The sequence below is a fragment of the Maylandia zebra genome, linkage group LG23 (genome assembly GCF_041146795.1).
Source record: "Maylandia zebra isolate NMK-2024a linkage group LG23, Mzebra_GT3a, whole genome shotgun sequence".
Taxonomy (NCBI): Eukaryota; Metazoa; Chordata; class Actinopteri; order Cichliformes; family Cichlidae; genus Maylandia; species Maylandia zebra.
In genome coordinates, this window is record NC_135188.1 from 49,861,916 (window position 1) to 49,880,270 (window position 18,355).

The following is an 18,355-nucleotide window of genomic DNA, read 5'->3' on the forward strand; positions in this document are numbered from 1 at the left end:
AAAAGCAAAATGGACAGCTGAAAAAATGCTGAACATGCTGAGGGTCCCTCAAATATACTTGTTAAATGAAAAAATCAGCAAAAAAAATGCACAGGGAGAGAGAAGTAAGTTTCTAGGTCAGCCTGGGAGCTGCTGAATTTGAATCCACCAATCAGAGAGCCTGTGTACTTTTTCCCGCCAAAACATGTGCCTCTTTTTACACACGCAGCACAGAGAGGCACAGGATTATTGCAGCCTATTTCTCATAGTGAGGACTCCCCTCAAACAAATGACCATAATTTCCAAATCGTAGGGGCTAGAGCGGTCATTCTTACACCGTTTTGTTCAGAAGAGATGAGGGAATCTTCCAGTGTTTACAATTTATCATTAAAATATGAATTATTAAAGATATTTGACTTGTAATGCACCATAACTGAGTAGAGCGAAGCAAAAACTGCCTTGACTTGCCCTCAAACAACGCTTTCTAACTCGAAATCTATTTGGAGTATCGATATCATTCTTTCACCGTAAGAGACAGCAGGCTTTGGTGAACAATCATGGAAATTTTCAGGTCTCTGTGGAAATCCAACAAAAAGTTATGACGAGAGAAAAAAGTGGTTCATTTCCACAGTTTGAAATCTGAAGAAATCTGAGCGAAGGACGAATTTCCTACCCTCAAACAAGTCCAACTCATTTCAGAACGGTAATAGGTGAGAAAGAAATTCTTGAATTGTGAGCGTCAGGGGTGTCTGAAGATATTCGGGGACAAGCCTCATGTCTTAACTTTGCTTCGTTAAGGAGATATGACAATTCGAATATGCCTCTCATTACAGAAATCCAGCGGTGATTTTGAACAAACTCTCCATTCACTTTATATGGAGAGTTTTCTGACCTTGTGTTAGTCTGAGGAGATTTGCAAAAATTCTATAAATCCCACAACAATGATGGTGACATTTTCTGAAAGCCAGCAAAAATACCTACGTTTTGATGTATAATTTGTGGAAGTTGAGTGAAAATTGAGCAAGTAGCAGGAAGTTGTTCGGACATGAAGTGAAAATTGCAAAACCTTCAGTGGCACACTGGAAGCCAAGAGCATAGCAACCATAACAACACATGTATTTTGTGAAAAATCACAATTTTGCAACTCAAAACTTTAAGAGGCATAAAAGTAAAACAGTAGAAGATTTGAAAAAGCTGAATCATACCTGAATAGCCCAATAATTTGTGAACATTTCAAAGTTTGAATGGTTTTTCTAGGTGAAAGTATGAGGAAGTAGTTAAGTTTCAAAAACAAGCAAATTTTAGCAGAATTGCTGAAGTTTCCCATTCATTTCAATGGGACAAATTAAAGGAAAAAAGTGGAATATTTTAAAAAGTATAATAGTTAAAAATAGCAAAAATCATAGCAGGAATTAGCAAAAATAGCTGAATAGTTTAAAATTTGAACGGTGAAAATCGGCTGAAAATTGTGGAAGTAGTTTAACGGCGAAAAGTGTACGGAAACACCCGGAATAATAATAAAGAATAAAGAGAAACAGGAACTCAATAGTGTGGATGCTTAAAGCATCCACACAATAATAAAGAATAAAGAGAAACAGGAACTCAATAGTGTGGATGCTTAAAGCATCCACACAACTAGAAAAATTTGCATTTCCTGCGAAAATGCAGTGTGGATGCTTAAAGCTGAAGCTGTATGCAAAAAGCAGCTGAAAAAGCTGAAAAGTTGCAGAAATTGTAAAAACTTTGCAGAAGCAAAGGAACTTTGCTAAAATGGAATAACTTAGCAGAACTGCAATATCTTAGAGGAAATATAATACTTGGCAGAAATATAATAGCTTAGCAGAAATATTGTAACTTACCAGAAACATGATAACTTCTCAAAAATACAAGAATTTAGGAGAAATAGTATAAGATAACAGAAAGAATATATTTAGCCAAAAATACTTAAACATTACAGAAACACTGTGATTTAGAGAAATAGTACAACATAGCAGAAATATTGTGATTTACCAGAGACACTGTGATGAACTATGAATATTGTAATTTTAAATTAAGACTATGTTTTAGCACAAATATTATAATTTGGCAGAAATACTATAATTTAGCAGAAATACTATATTAAGCACAAATCCTATAAAAAGCAGAAATATTATAATTTAGAACAAATAGTATAAAAAGCAGAAATACTATAATTTAGCAGAAATACTATGTTAGGCACAAATCCTATAAAAAGCAGAAATAGTATGATTTAGCAGAAATACTGTATTTAGCACAAGTACCGAAAAGTACCAGAAATACTATGATTTAGCAGAATAGTAATAACTTATTGAAACACAAATGCACAGAGGGACACACAAACACAGGCTCTAATCCAGTCAACCAGTCTAACTATATTCAATTTAAATCCTACAATGACATGCTGCCAAATATGGGCAGGGTCCTCTCTCTCCCACTAAACACACACACACACACACACACACACACACACACACACACACACACACACACACACACACACACACACACAGGGAGAGAGAAGTAAGTTTCTAGGTCAGCCTGGGAGCTGCTGAATTTGAATCCACCAATCAGAGAGCCTGTGTACTTTTTCCCGCCAAAACAGGTGCTTCTGTTTACACACGCAGCAGAGAGAGGCACAGGATTATTGCAGCCTATTTCTCATAGTGAGGACTCCCCTCAAACAAATGACCATAATTTCCTAACCGTAGGGGCTAGAAGGGTCATTCTTACACCGTTTTGTTCAGAAGAGATGGGGGAATCTTCAAGTGTTGACAATTTATCATTAAAATATGAATTATTAGAGATATATGACATGGATGACTTGTTGACTTAGAAGCCACGAATTCCCCAATATGCAAATTTGAATACCTGGAGCCTACATACATGATTGGCTGGCTGGGAAGCCGTGCAGGCCCTGATTTGTGGATTTGAATTCCTCAGCCCTCAGATATGATTGGCTGGCTTAGAAGCCATGAAGGCCCCAATATGCAAATTTGAATGCCTCAGGACACTTATATGATTGGCTGGGAAACCGTGCAGGCCCTGATTTGAAAATTTGAATGTCTCAGTCCTCACAGAGGATTGGCTGCCTGGGGACCTGGCAGAAATCTATAGAAATAGTATGATTAAGCATAAATACTACATTTAGTAGAAATACTATGTTTTAGCACAAATACTATAAAAAGCAGAAATACTAGAACTTAGCAGATATACCATATTAAGCACAAATCCTATAAAAACCAGAAATAGTATGATTAAGCATAAATTCTATAAAAAGCAGAAATACTGTACTATGATTTGGTAGAAAAACTATAATTAATCAGAAATACTATATTTGGCAGAAATACTATATTTTGCACAAATCTTATAAAATAGCAGCAATAGTATGAATTGGCACAATAGTAATAAGTTAAACAGAAAAATTGGAAAAACAAAATGGACAGCTGAAAAAATGCTGAACATGCTGAGGGTCCCTCAAATATACTTGTTAAATGAAAAAAAATCAGCAAAAAAATCTATAACAGTCACACAATCAGAAATATGTACACATAAGGAAACACACATGCACAGAGAGACACACACACAAGATCCAATTCAGTCACCCAGTCTAAATATATTGAATTTGAATCTTAGAATGAGATCATCCCATTAAAAGGCTTTCTCTCTCTCTCTCTCTCTCTCTCTCTCTGTCACACACACACACACACACACACACACACACACACACACACACACACACACACACACACACACACACACACACAGGGAGAGAGAAGTAAGTTTCTAGGTCAGCCTGGGAGCTGCTGAATTTGAATCCACCAATCAGAGAGCCTGTGTACTTTTTCCCGCCAAAACAGGTGCTTCTGTTTACACACGCAGCAGAGAGAGGCACAGGATTATTGCAGCCTATTTCTCATAGTGAGGACTCCCCTCAAACAAATGACCATAATTTCCTAACCGTAGGGGCTAGAAGGGTCATTCTTACACCGTTTTGTTCAGAAGAGATGGGGGAATCTTCAAGTGTTGACAATTTATCATTAAAATATGAATTATTAGAGATATATGACATGGATGACTTGTTGACTTAGAAGCCACGAATTCCCCAATATGCAAATTTGAATACCTGGAGCCTACATACATGATTGGCTGGCTGGGAAGCCGTGCAGGCCCTGATTTGTGGATTTGAATTCCTCAGCCCTCAGATATGATTGGCTGGCTTAGAAGCCATGAAGGCCCCAATATGCAAATTTGAATGCCTCAGGACACTTATATGATTGGCTGGGAAACCGTGCAGGCCCTGATTTGAAAATTTGAATGTCTCAGTCCTCACAGAGGATTGGCTGCCTGGGGACCTGGCAGAAATCTATAGAAATAGTATGATTAAGCATAAATACTACATTTAGTAGAAATACTATGTTTTAGCACAAATACTATAAAAAGCAGAAATACTAGAACTTAGCAGATATACCATATTAAGCACAAATCCTATAAAAACCAGAAATAGTATGATTAAGCATAAATTCTATAAAAAGCAGAAATACTGTACTATGATTTGGTAGAAAAACTATAATTAATCAGAAATACTATATTTGGCAGAAATACTATATTTTGCACAAATCTTATAAAATAGCAGCAATAGTATGAATTGGCACAATAGTAATAAGTTAAACAGAAAAATTGGAAAAACAAAATGGACAGCTGAAAAAATGCTGAACATGCTGAGGGTCCCTCAAATATACTTGTTAAATGAAAAAAAATCAGCAAAAAAATCTATAACAGTCACACAATCAGAAATATGTACACATAAGGAAACACACATGCACAGAGAGACACACACACAAGATCCAATTCAGTCACCCAGTCTAAATATATTGAATTTGAATCTTAGAATGAGATCATCCCATTAAAAGGCTTTCTCTCTCTCTCTCTCTCTCTCTCTCTCTGTCACACACACACACACACACACACACACACACACACACACACACACACACACACACAGGGAGAGAGAAGTAAGTTTCTAGGTCAGCCTGGGAGCTGCTGAATTTGAATCCACCAATCAGAGAGCCTGTGTACTTTTTCCCGCCAAAACAGGTGCTTCTGTTTACACACGCAGCAGAGAGAGGCACAGGATTATTGCAGCCTATTTCTCATAGTGAGGACTCCCCTCAAACAAATGACCATAATTTCCTAACCGTAGGGGCTAGAGCGGTCATTCTTACACCGTTTTGTTCAGAAGAGATGGGGGAATCTTCCAGTGTTAACAATTTATCATTAAAATGTGAATTTTTAGAGATATACGACATGGATGACTTGTTGACTTAGAAGCCACGAATTCCCCCAATATGCAAATTTGAATGCCTGAGGCCACATATATGATTGGCTGCCTGGGAAGCCGTGCAGGCCCTGATTTGTGGATTTGAATTCCTATAAAAAGCAGAAATAGTATGATTAAGCATAAATACTACATTTAGTAGAAATATTATGTTTTAGTACAAATCCTATAAAAAGCAGAAATACTGTACTGTGATTTAGTAGAAAAACTATAATTAATCAGAAATACTATATTTTGCACAAATCTTATAAAATAGCAGAAATACTATGATTTAGCAGAATAGTAATAACTTACAAAATTACAAATATGGAGGCATATTGAAACAAATGCACAGAGGGACACACAAACACAGGCTCTAATTCAGTCAACCAGTCTAACTATATTCAATTTAAATCCTACAATGACATGCTGCCAAATAAGGGCAGGGTCCTCTCTCTCCCACTAAACACACACACACACACACACACACACACACACACACACACACAGAGGGAGAGAGCTGCCGAATTTAAATCCACCAATCAGAGTGGCTGTTTACGTTTTCCCGCCAAAACAGGTGCATCTTTTTACACACGCAGCAGCACAGAGAGGCACAGGATTATTGCAGCCTATTTCTCATAGTGAGGACTCCCCTCAAACAAATGACCATAATTTCCAAACCGTAGGGGCTAGAGCGGTCATTCTTACACCGTTTTGTTCAGAAGAGATGGGGGAATCTTCCAGTGTTTACAATTTATCATTAAAATATGAATTATTAAAGATATTTGACTTCTAATGCACCATAACTGAGTAGAGCGAAGCAAAAACTGCCTTGACTTGCCCTCAAACAACGCTTTGTGACTTGAAATCTATTTGGAGTATCGATATCATTCTTTCACCGTAAGAGACAGCAGGCTTTGGTGAACAATCATGGAAATTTTCAGGTCTCTGTGGAAATCCAACAAAAAGTTATGACGAGAGAAAAAAGTGGTTCATTTCCAGAGTTTTAAATCTGAAGAAATCTGAGCGAAGGACGAATTTCCTACCCTCAAACAAGTCCAACTCATTTCAGAACGGTAATAGGTGAGAAAGAAATTCTTGAATTGTGAGCGTCAGGGGTGTCTGAAGATATTCGGGGACAAGCCTCATGTCTTAACTTTGCTTCGTTAAGGAGATATGACGATTCGAATATGCCTCTCATTACAGAAATCCAGCGGTGATTTTGAACAAGCTCTCCATTCACTTTATATGGAGAGTTTTCTGACATTGTGTTGGTCTGAGGAGATTTGCGAAAATTCTATAAATCCCACAACAATGATAGTGACATTTCCTGAAAGCCAGCAAAAATACCTACGTTTTGATGTATAATTTGTGGAAGTTGAGTGAAAATTGAGCAAGTAGCAAACAGTTGTTCGGACATGAAGAGAAGACTGCAAAACCTTCAGTGACACACTGGAAGCCAAGAGCATAGCAACCATAACAACGCATGTATTTTGTGAAAAATCACAATTTTGCAACTCAAAACTTTAAGAGGCATAAAAGTAAAACAGTAGAAGATTTGAAAAAGCTGAATCATACCTGAATAGCCCAATAATTTGTGAACATTTTAAAATTTGAATGGTTGTTCTAGGTGAAAATATGAGGAAGTAGTTAGGTTTCAAAAACAAGCAAATTTTAGCAGAATTGCTGAAGTTTCCCATTCATTTCAATGGGACAAATTAAAGGAAAAAAGTGGAATATTTTAAAAAGTTTAATAGTTAAAAATAGCAAAAATCGTAGCAGGAAAGAGCAAAAATAGCAGAATAGTTTAAAATTTGAACGGTGAAAATCGGCTGAAAATTGTGGAAGTAGTTAAACGGCGATGCTTAAAGCATCCACACAATAATAATAACTAGAAAAATTTGCATTTCCTGCGAAAATGCAGTGTGGATGCTTAAAGCTGAAGCTGTATGCAAAAAGTAGCTGAAAAAGCTGAAAAGTTGCAGAAATTGTAAAAACTTTGCAGAAGCAAAAGAAGTTTGCTAAAATGGAATAACTTAGCAGAACTGCAATATCTTAGAGGAAACATAATACTTGGCAGAAATACAATAGCATAGCAGAATTTAGCAGAAATATTGTAACTTACCAGAAACATGATAACTTCTCAAAAATACAAGAATTTAGGAGAAATAGTATAAGATAACAGAAAGAATATATTTAGCCAAAAATACTTAAACATTACAGAAACACTATGATTTAGAAAAATAGTACAACAGAGCAGAAATATTGTGATTTACCAGAGACACTGTGATGAACTATGAATATTGTAATTTTAAATTAAGACTATGTTTTAGCACAAATATTATAATTTGGCAGAAATACTATAATTTAGCACAAATACTATAAAAAGCAGAAATACTATAATTTAGCAGAAGTACTATATTAAGCACAAACCCTATAAAAAGCAGAAATACTGTACTATGATTTGGTAGAAAAAACTATAATTAATCAGAAATACTATATTTGGCAGAAATACGGTATTTGGCACCAATCTTATAAAATAGCAGAAATAGTATGATTTAGCACAATAGTAATAACTTAAACAGAAAAATTGGAAAAGCAAAAATGGACAGCTGAAAAAATGATGAACATGCTGAAGGTCCCTCAACTATACTTGTTAAATGAAAAAAATCAGCAAAAAAATCTATAACAGCCACACAATCACAAATATGTACACATAAGAAAACACACATGCACAGAGAGACACACACACAAGATCCAATTCAGTCAACCAGTCTAAATATATTGAATTTGAATCTTAGAATGAGATCATCCCATTAAAAGCCTTTCTCTCTCTCTCTCTCTCTCTCTGTCACACACACACACACACACACACACACACAGGGAGAGAAAAGTGAGTTTCTAGGTCAGCCTGGGAGCTGCTGAATTTGAATCCACCAATCAGAGAGCCTGTGCACTCTTTCCCTCCAAAACAGGTGCATCTTTTTACACACGCAGCACAGAGAGGCACAGGATTATTGCAGCCTATTTCTCATAGTGAGGACTCCCCTCAAACAAATGACCATAATTTCCTAACCGTAGGAGCTAGAACGGTCATTCTTACACCGTTTTGTTCAGAAGAGATGGGGGAATCTTCAAGTGTTGACAATTTATCATTAAAATATGAATTTTTAGAGATATATGACACGGATGACTTGTTGACTTAGAAGCCACGAATTCCCCAATATGCAAATTTGAATACCTGGAGCCCACATACATGATTGGCTGGCTGGGAAGCTGTGCAGGCCCTGATTTGTGGATTTGAATTCCTCAGCCCTCAGATATGATTGGCTGGCTTAGAAGCCATGAAGTCCCCAATATGCAAATTTGAATGCCTCAGGACACATATATGATTGGCTGGGAAACCGTGCAGAACCTGATTTGAAAATTTGAATGTCTAAGTCCTCACAGAGGATTGGCTGCCTGGGGACCAGGCAGAAATATATAGAAATACTATGATTAAGCATAAATACTACATTTAGTAGAAATACTATGTTTTAGCACAAATCCTATAAAAAGCAGAAATACTATAATTTAGCAGAAATACTATATTAAGCACAAATCCTATAAAAAGCAGAAATAGTATGATTAAGCATAAATACTACATTTAGTAGAAATACTATGTTTTAGCACAAATCCTATAAAAAGCAGAAATACTATAATTTAGCAGAAATACCATATTAAGCACAAATCCTATAAAAAGCAGAAATACTATATTAAGCACAAATTCTATAAAAAGCAGAAATACTATATTAAGCACAAATCCTATTAAAAGCAGAAATACTATAATTTATAACAAATAGTATAAAAAGCAGAAATATTATAATTTAGCAGAAATACTATGTTAAGCACAAATCCTATAAAAAGCAGAAATACTATAATTTAGCAGAAATACTATGTTAGGCACAAATCCTATAAAAAGCAGAAATACTATAATTTAGCAGAAATACTATATTAGGCACAAATCCTATGAAAAGCAGAAATAGTATGATTTAGCAGAAATACTGTATTTAGCACAAGTACCGAAAAGTACCAGAAATACTATGATTTAGCAGAATAGTAATAACTTATTGAAACACAAATGCACAGAGGGACACACAAACACAGGCTCTAATCCAGTCAACCAGTCTAACTATATTCAATTTAAATCCTACAATGACATGCTGCCAAATAAGGGCAGGGTCCTCTCTCTCCCACTAAACACACACACACACACACACACACACACACACACACACACACACACACACACACACACACAGACAGACAGACACAGAGGGAGAGAGCTGCCGAATTTAAATCCACCAATCAGAGTGGCTGTTTACGTTTTCCCGCCAAAACAGGTGCATCTTTTTACACACGCAGCAGCACAGGCAGGCACAGGATTATTGCAGCCTATTTCTCATAGTGAGGACTCCCCTCAAACAAATGACCATAATTTCCTAACCGTAGGGGCTAGAGCGGTCATTCTTACACTGTTTTGTTCAGAAGAGATGAGGGAATCTTCCAGTGTTAACAATTTATCATTAAAATGTGAATTTTTAGAGATATATGACATGGATGACTTGTTGACTTAGAAGCCACGAATTCCCCAATATGCAAATATGAATGCCTGAGACCACATATATGATTGGCTGGCTGGGAAGCCGTGCAGGCCCTGATTTGTGGATTTGAATTCCTCAGCCCTCAGATATGATTGGCTGGCTTAGAAGCCATGAAGGCCCCAATATGCAAATTTGAATGCCTCAGGACACATATATGATTGGCTGGGAAGCCGTGCAGGCCCTGATTTGAAAATTTGAATTTCTCAGTCCTCACAGAGGATTGGCTGCCTGGGGACCTGGCAGAAATATATAGAAATACTATGATTAAGCATAAATACTACATTTAGTAGAAATACTATGTTTTAGCACAAATAGTATAAAAAGCAGAAATACTATAATTTAGCAGAAATACTATATTAAGCACAAATCCTATAAAAAGCAGAAATACTATATTAGGCACAAATAGTATAAAAAGCAGAAATACTATATTAGGTACAAATCCTATAAAAAGCAGAAATACTATATTAGGCACAAATAGTATAAAAAGCAGAAATACTATAATTTAGCAGAAATACTATATTAAGCACAAATCCTATAAAAAGCAGAAATACTATATCAGGCACAAATCCTATAAAAAGCAGAAATAGTATGATTAAGCATAAATAGTACATTTAGTAGAAATATTATGTTTTAGCACAAATCCTATAAAAAGTAGAAATACTGTACTGTGATTTAGTAGAAAAACTATAATTAATCAGAAATACTATATTTTGCACAAATCTTATAAAATAGCAGAAATACTATGATTTAGCAGAATAGTAATAACTTACAAAATTACAAATATGGAGGCATAATGAAACACAAGTGCACAGAGGGACACACAAACACAGGCTCTAATCCAGTCAACCAGTCTAACTATATTCAATTTAAATCCTACAATGACATGCTGCCAAATAAGGGTAGGGTTCTCTCTCTCCCACTAAACACACACACACACACACACACACACACACACACACAGACAGACACAGAGGGAGAGAGCTGCCGAATTTAAATCCACCAATCAGAGTGGCTGTTTACGTTTTCCCGCCAAAACAGGTGCATCTTTTTACACACGCAGCAGCACAGACAGGCACAGGATTATTGCAGTCTATTTCTCATAGTGACGACTCCCCTCAAACAAATGACCATAATTTCCTAACCGTAGGGGCTAGAGCGGTCATTCTTACACCGTTTTGTTCAGAAGAGGTGGGGGAATCTTCAAGTGTTGACAATTTATCATTAAAATATGCAAATTTGAATGGCTGAGACCACATATATGATTGGCTGGCTGGGAAGCCGTGCAGGCCCTGATTTGTGGATTTGAATTCCTCAGCCCTCAGATATGATTGGCTGGCTTAGAAGCCATGAAGGCCCCAATATGCAAATTTGAATGCCTCAGGACACTTATATGATTGGCTGGGAAACCGTGCAGGCCCTGATTTGAAAATTTGAATGTCTCAGTCCTCACAGAGGATTGGCTGCCTGGGGACCTGGCAGAAATATATAGAAATAGTATGATTAAGCATAAATACTACATTTAGTAGAAATACTATGTTTTAGCACAAATCCTATAAAAAGCAGAAATACTATGTTAGGCACAAATCCTATAAAAAGCAGAAATACTATAATTTAGCAGAAATACTATATTAGGCATAAATCCTATGAAAAGCAGAAATAGTATGATTTAGCAGAAATACTGTATTTAGCACAAGTACCGAAAAGTACCAGAAATACTATGATTTAGCAGAATAGTAATAACTTATTGAAACACAAATGCACAGAGGGACACACAAACACAGGCTCTAATCCAGTCAACCAGTCTAACTATATTCAATTTAAATCCTACAATGACATGCTGCCAAATAAGGGCAGGGTCCTCTCTCTCCCACTAAACACACACACACACACACACACACACACACACACACACACACACACACACAGACAGACAGACACAGAGGGAGAGAGCTGCCGAATTTAAATCCACCAATCAGAGTGGCTGTTTACGTTTTCCCGCCAAAACAGGTGCATCTTTTTACACACGCAGCAGCACAGGCAGGCACAGGATTATTGCAGCCTATTTCTCATAGTGAGGACTCCCCTCAAACAAATGACCATAATTTCCTAACCGTAGGGGCTAGAGCGGTCATTCTTACACTGTTTTGTTCAGAAGAGATGAGGGAATCTTCCAGTGTTAACAATTTATCATTAAAATGTGAATTTTTAGAGATATATGACATGGATGACTTGTTGACTTAGAAGCCACGAATTCCCCAATATGCAAATATGAATGCCTGAGACCACATATATGATTGGCTGGCTGGGAAGCCGTGCAGGCCCTGATTTGTGGATTTGAATTCCTCAGCCCTCAGATATGATTGGCTGGCTTAGAAGCCATGAAGGCCCCAATATGCAAATTTGAATGCCTCAGGACACATATATGATTGGCTGGGAAGCCGTGCAGGCCCTGATTTGAAAATTTGAATTTCTCAGTCCTCACAGAGGATTGGCTGCCTGGGGACCTGGCAGAAATATATAGAAATACTATGATTAAGCATAAATACTACATTTAGTAGAAATACTATGTTTTAGCACAAATAGTATAAAAAGCAGAAATACTATAATTTAGCAGAAATACTATATTAAGCACAAATCCTATAAAAAGCAGAAATACTATATTAGGCACAAATAGTATAAAAAGCAGAAATACTATATTAGGTACAAATCCTATAAAAAGCAGAAATACTATATTAGGCACAAATAGTATAAAAAGCAGAAATACTATAATTTAGCAGAAATACTATATTAAGCACAAATCCTATAAAAAGCAGAAATACTATATCAGGCACAAATCCTATAAAAAGCAGAAATAGTATGATTAAGCATAAATAGTACATTTGGTAGAAATATTATGTTTTAGCACAAATCCTATAAAAAGTAGAAATACTGTACTGTGATTTAGTAGAAAAACTATAATTAATCAGAAATACTATATTTTGCACAAATCTTATAAAATAGCAGAAATACTATGATTTAGCAGAATAGTAATAACTTACAAAATTACAAATATGGAGGCATAATGAAACACAAGTGCACAGAGGGACACACAAACACAGGCTCTAATCCAGTCAACCAGTCTAACTATATTCAATTTAAATCCTACAATGACATGCTGCCAAATAAGGGTAGGGTTCTCTCTCTCCCACTAAACACACACACACACACACACACACACACACACACACACACACACACACACACACACACAGACAGACACAGAGGGAGAGAGCTGCCGAATTTAAATCCACCAATCAGAGTGGCTGTTTACGTTTTCCCGCCAAAACAGGTGCATCTTTTTACACACGCAGCAGCACAGACAGGCACAGGATTATTGCAGTCTATTTCTCATAGTGACGACTCCCCTCAAACAAATGACCATAATTTCCTAACCGTAGGGGCTAGAGCGGTCATTCTTACACCGTTTTGTTCAGAAGAGGTGGGGGAATCTTCAAGTGTTGACAATTTATCATTAAAATATGCAAATTTGAATGGCTGAGACCACATATATGATTGGCTGGCTGGGAAGCCGTGCAGGCCCTGATTTGTGGATTTGAATTCCTCAGCCCTCAGATATGATTGGCTGGCTTAGAAGCCATGAAGGCCCCAATATGCAAATTTGAATGCCTCAGGACACTTATATGATTGGCTGGGAAACCGTGCAGGCCCTGATTTGAAAATTTGAATGTCTCAGTCCTCACAGAGGATTGGCTGCCTGGGGACCTGGCAGAAATATATAGAAATAGTATGATTAAGCATAAATACTACATTTAGTAGAAATACTATGTTTTAGCACAAATCCTATAAAAAGCAGAAATACTATGTTAGGCACAAATCCTATAAAAAGCAGAAATAGTATGATTTAGCAGAAATACTGTATTTAGCACAAGTACCGAAAAGTACCAGAAATACTATGATTTAGCAGAATAGTAATAACTTATTGAAACACAAATGCACAGAGGGACACACAAACACAGGCTCTAATCCAGTCAAGCAGTCTAACTATATTCAATTTAAATCCTACAATGACATGCTGCTAAATATGGGTAGGGTTCTCTCTCTCCTACTAAACACACACACACACACACACACACACACAGACACAGACAGACACAGAGGGACACACAAACACAGGCTCTAATTCAGTCAAGCAGTCTAACTATATTCAATTTAAATCCTACAATGACATGCTGCCAAATATGGGTAGGGTTCTCTCTCTCCTACTAAACACACACACACACACACACACACACACACACAGACAGACACAGAGGGAGAGAGCTGCTGAATTTGAATCCACCAATCAGAGAGCCTGTGTACTTTTTCCCGCCAAAACAGGTGCTTCTGTTTACACACGCAGCACAGAGAGACAGGATTATTGCAGTCTATTTCTCATAGTGAGGACTCCCCTCAAACAAATGACCATAATTTCCTAACCATAGGGGCTAGAGCGGTCATTCTTACACCGTTTTGTTCAGAAGAGATGGGGGAATCTTCAAGTGTTGACAATTTATCATTAAAATATGAATTTTTAGAGATATATGACATGGATGACTTGTTGACTTAGAAGCCACGAATTCCCCAATATGCAAATTTGAATACCTGGAGCCCACATACATGATTGGCTGGCTGGGGAGCTGTGCAGGCCCTGATTTGTGGATTTGAATTCCTCAGCCCTCAGATATGATTGGCTGGCTTAGAAGCCATGAAGGCCCCAATATGCAAATTTGAATGCCTCAGGACACATATATGATTGGCTGGGAAGCCGTGCAGGCCCTGATTTGAAAATTTGAATTTCTCAGTCCTCACAGAGGATTGGCTGCCTGGGGACCTGGCAGAAATATATAGAAATACTATGATTAAGCATAAATACTACATTTAGTAGAAATACTATGTTTTAGCACAAATAGTATAAAAAGCAGAAATACTATAATTTAGCAGAAATACTATATTAAGCACAAATCCTATAAAAAGCAGAAATAGGATGATTAAGCATAAACACTACATTTAGTAGAAATACTATGTTTGAGCAAAAATCCTATAAAAAGCAGAAATACTATATTAGGCACAAATCCTATAAAAAGCAGAAATAGCATGATTAAGCATAAATACTACATTTAGTAGAAATACTATGTTTTAGCACAAATAGTATAAAAAGCAGAAATATTGTAATTTAGCAGAAATACTATATTAGGCACAAATCTTATAAAATAGCAGAAATAGTATTATTTAGCACAATAGTAATAAGTTAAACAGAAAAATTGGAAAAGCAAAATGGACAGCTGAAAAAATGCTGAACATGCTGAGGGTCCCTCAAATATACTTGTTAAATGAAAAAATCAGCAAAAAAATGCACAGGGAGAGAGAAGTAAGTTTCTAGGTCAGCCTGGGAGCTGCTGAATTTGAATCCACCAATCAGAGAGCCTGTGTACTTTTTCCCGCCAAAACAGGTGCATCTTTTTACACACGCAGCAGAGAGAGGCACAGGATTATTGCAGCCTATTTCTCATAGTGAGGACTCCCCTCAAACAAATGACCATAATTTCTAAACCGTAGGGGCTAGAGCAGTCATTCTTACACCGTTTTGTTCAGAAGAGATGGGGGAATCTTCCAGTGTTAACAATTTATCATTAAAATGTGAATTTTCAGAGATATACGACATGGATGACTTGTTGACTTAGAAGCCACGAATTCCCCCAATATGCAAATTTGAATGCCTGAGGCCACATATATGATTGGCTGGCTTGGAAGCCGTGCAGGCCCCAATATGCAAATTTGAATGCCTCAGGACACATATATGATTGGCTGGGAAACCGTGCAGGCCCTGATTTGAAAATTTGAATGTCTAAGTCCTCACAGAGGATTGGCTGCCTGGGGACCTGGCAGAAATATATAGAAATACTATGATTAAGCATAAATACTACATTTAGTAGAAATACTATGTTTTAGCACAAATACTATAAAAAGCAGAAATACTATAATTGAGCAGAAATACTATATTAAGCACAAATCCTATAAAAAGCAGAAATACTATATTAAGCACAAATTCTATAAAAAGCAGAAATACTATATTAAGCACAAATTCTATAAAAAGCAGAAATACTATATTAAGCACAAATTCTATTAAAAGCAGAAATACTATATTAAGCACAAATCTTGTAAAATAGCAGAAACAGTATGATTTACCACAATAGTAATAAGTTAAACAGAAAAATTGGAAAAGCAAAATGGACAGCTGAAAAAATGCTGAACATGCTGAGGGTCCCTCAAATATACTTGTTAAATGAAAAAATCAGCAAAAAAATGCACAGGGAGAGAGAAGTAAGTTTCTAGGTCAGCCTGGGAGCTGCTGAATTTGAATCCACCAATCAGAGAGCCTGTGTACTTTTTCCCGCCAAAACATGTGCATCTTTTTACACACGCAGCAGAGAGAGGCACAGGATTATTGCAGCCTATTTCTCATAGTGAGGACTCGCCTCAAACAAATGACCATAATTTCTAAACCGTAGGGGCTAGAGCGGTCATTCTTACACCGTTTTGTTCAGAAGAGATGGGGGAATCTTCCAGTGTTTACAATTTATCATTAAAATATGAATTATTAAAGATATTTGACTTCTAATGCACCATAACGGAGTAGAGCGAAGCAAAAACTGCCTTGACTTGCCCTCAAACAACGCTTTGTAACTCGAAATCTATTTGGAGTATCGATATCATTCTTTCACCGTAAGAGACAGCAGGCTTTGGTGAACAGTCATGGAAATTTTCAGGTCTCTGTGGAAATCCAAAAAAAAGTTATGACGAGAGAAAAAAGTGGTTCATTTCCAGAGTTTTAAATCTGAAGAAATCTGAGCGAAGGACGAATTTCCTACCCTCAAACAAGTCCAACTCATTTCAGAACGGTAATAGGTGAGAAAGAAATTCTTGAATTGTGAGCGTCAGGGGTGTCTGAAGATATTCGGGGACAAGCCTCATGTCTTAAAGTCGCTTCGTTAAGGAGATATGACGATTCGAATATGCCTCTCATTACAGAAATCCAGCGATGATTTTGAACAAGCTCTCCATTCACTTTATATGGAGAGTTTTGAGACCTTGTGTTGGTCTGAGGAGATTTGCAAAAATTCTATAAATCCCACAACAATGATAGTGACATTTTCTGAAAGCCAGCAAAAATACCTACGTTTTGATGTATAATTTGTGGAAGTTGAGTGAAAATTGAGCAAGTAGCAAGAAGTTGTTCGGACATGAAGTGAAAATTGCAAAACCTTCAGTGGCACACTGGAAGCCAAGAGCATAGCAACCATAACAACGCATGTATTTTGTGAAAAATCACAATTTTGCAACTCAAAACTTTAAGAGGCATAAAAGTAAAACAGTAGAAGATTTGAAAAAGCTGAATCATACCTGAATAGCCCAATAATTTGTGAACATTTTAAAATTTGAATGGTTGTTCTAGGTGAAAATATGAGGAAGTAGTTAAGTTTCAAAAACAAGCAAAATTTAGCAGAATTGCAGAAGTTTCCCATTCATTTCAATGGGACAAATTAAAGGAAAAAAGCTTAATATTTTAAAAAGTATAATAGTTAAAAATAGCAAAAATCGTAGCAGGAATTAGCAAAAATAGCAGAATAGTTTAAAATTTGAACGGTGAAAATCGGCTGAAAATTGTGGAAGTAGTTTAACGGCGAAAAGTGTACGGAAGCAACTAGAATAATAACTAGAAAAATTTGCATTTCCTGCGAAAATGCAGTGTGGATGCTTAAAGCTGAAGCTGTATGCAAAAAGTAGCTGAAAAAGCTGAAAAGTTGCAGAAATTGTAAAAACTTTGCAGAAGCAAAAGAAGTTTGCTAAAATGGAATAACTTAGCAGAACTGCAATATCTTAGAGGAAACATAATACTTGGCAGAAATACAATAGCATAGCAGAATTTAGCAGAAATATTGTAACTTACCAGAAACATGATAACTTCTCAAAAATACAAGAATTTAGGAGAAATAGTATAAGATAACAGAAAGAATATATTTAGCCAAAAATACTTAAACATTACAGAAACACTATGATTTAGAAAAATAGTACAACAGAGCAGAAATATTGTGATTTACCAGAGACACTGTGATGAACTATGAATATTGTAATTTTAAATTAAGACTATGTTTTAGCACAAATATTATAATTTGGCAGAAATACTATAATTTAGCAGAAATACTATATTAAGCACAAATCCTATAAAAAGCAGAAATGGTATGATTAAGCATAAATACTACATTTAGTAGAAATACTTTGTTTTAGCACAAATCCCATAAAAAGCAGAAATACTGTACTATGATTTAGTAGAAAAACTATAATTAATCAGAAATACTAAATT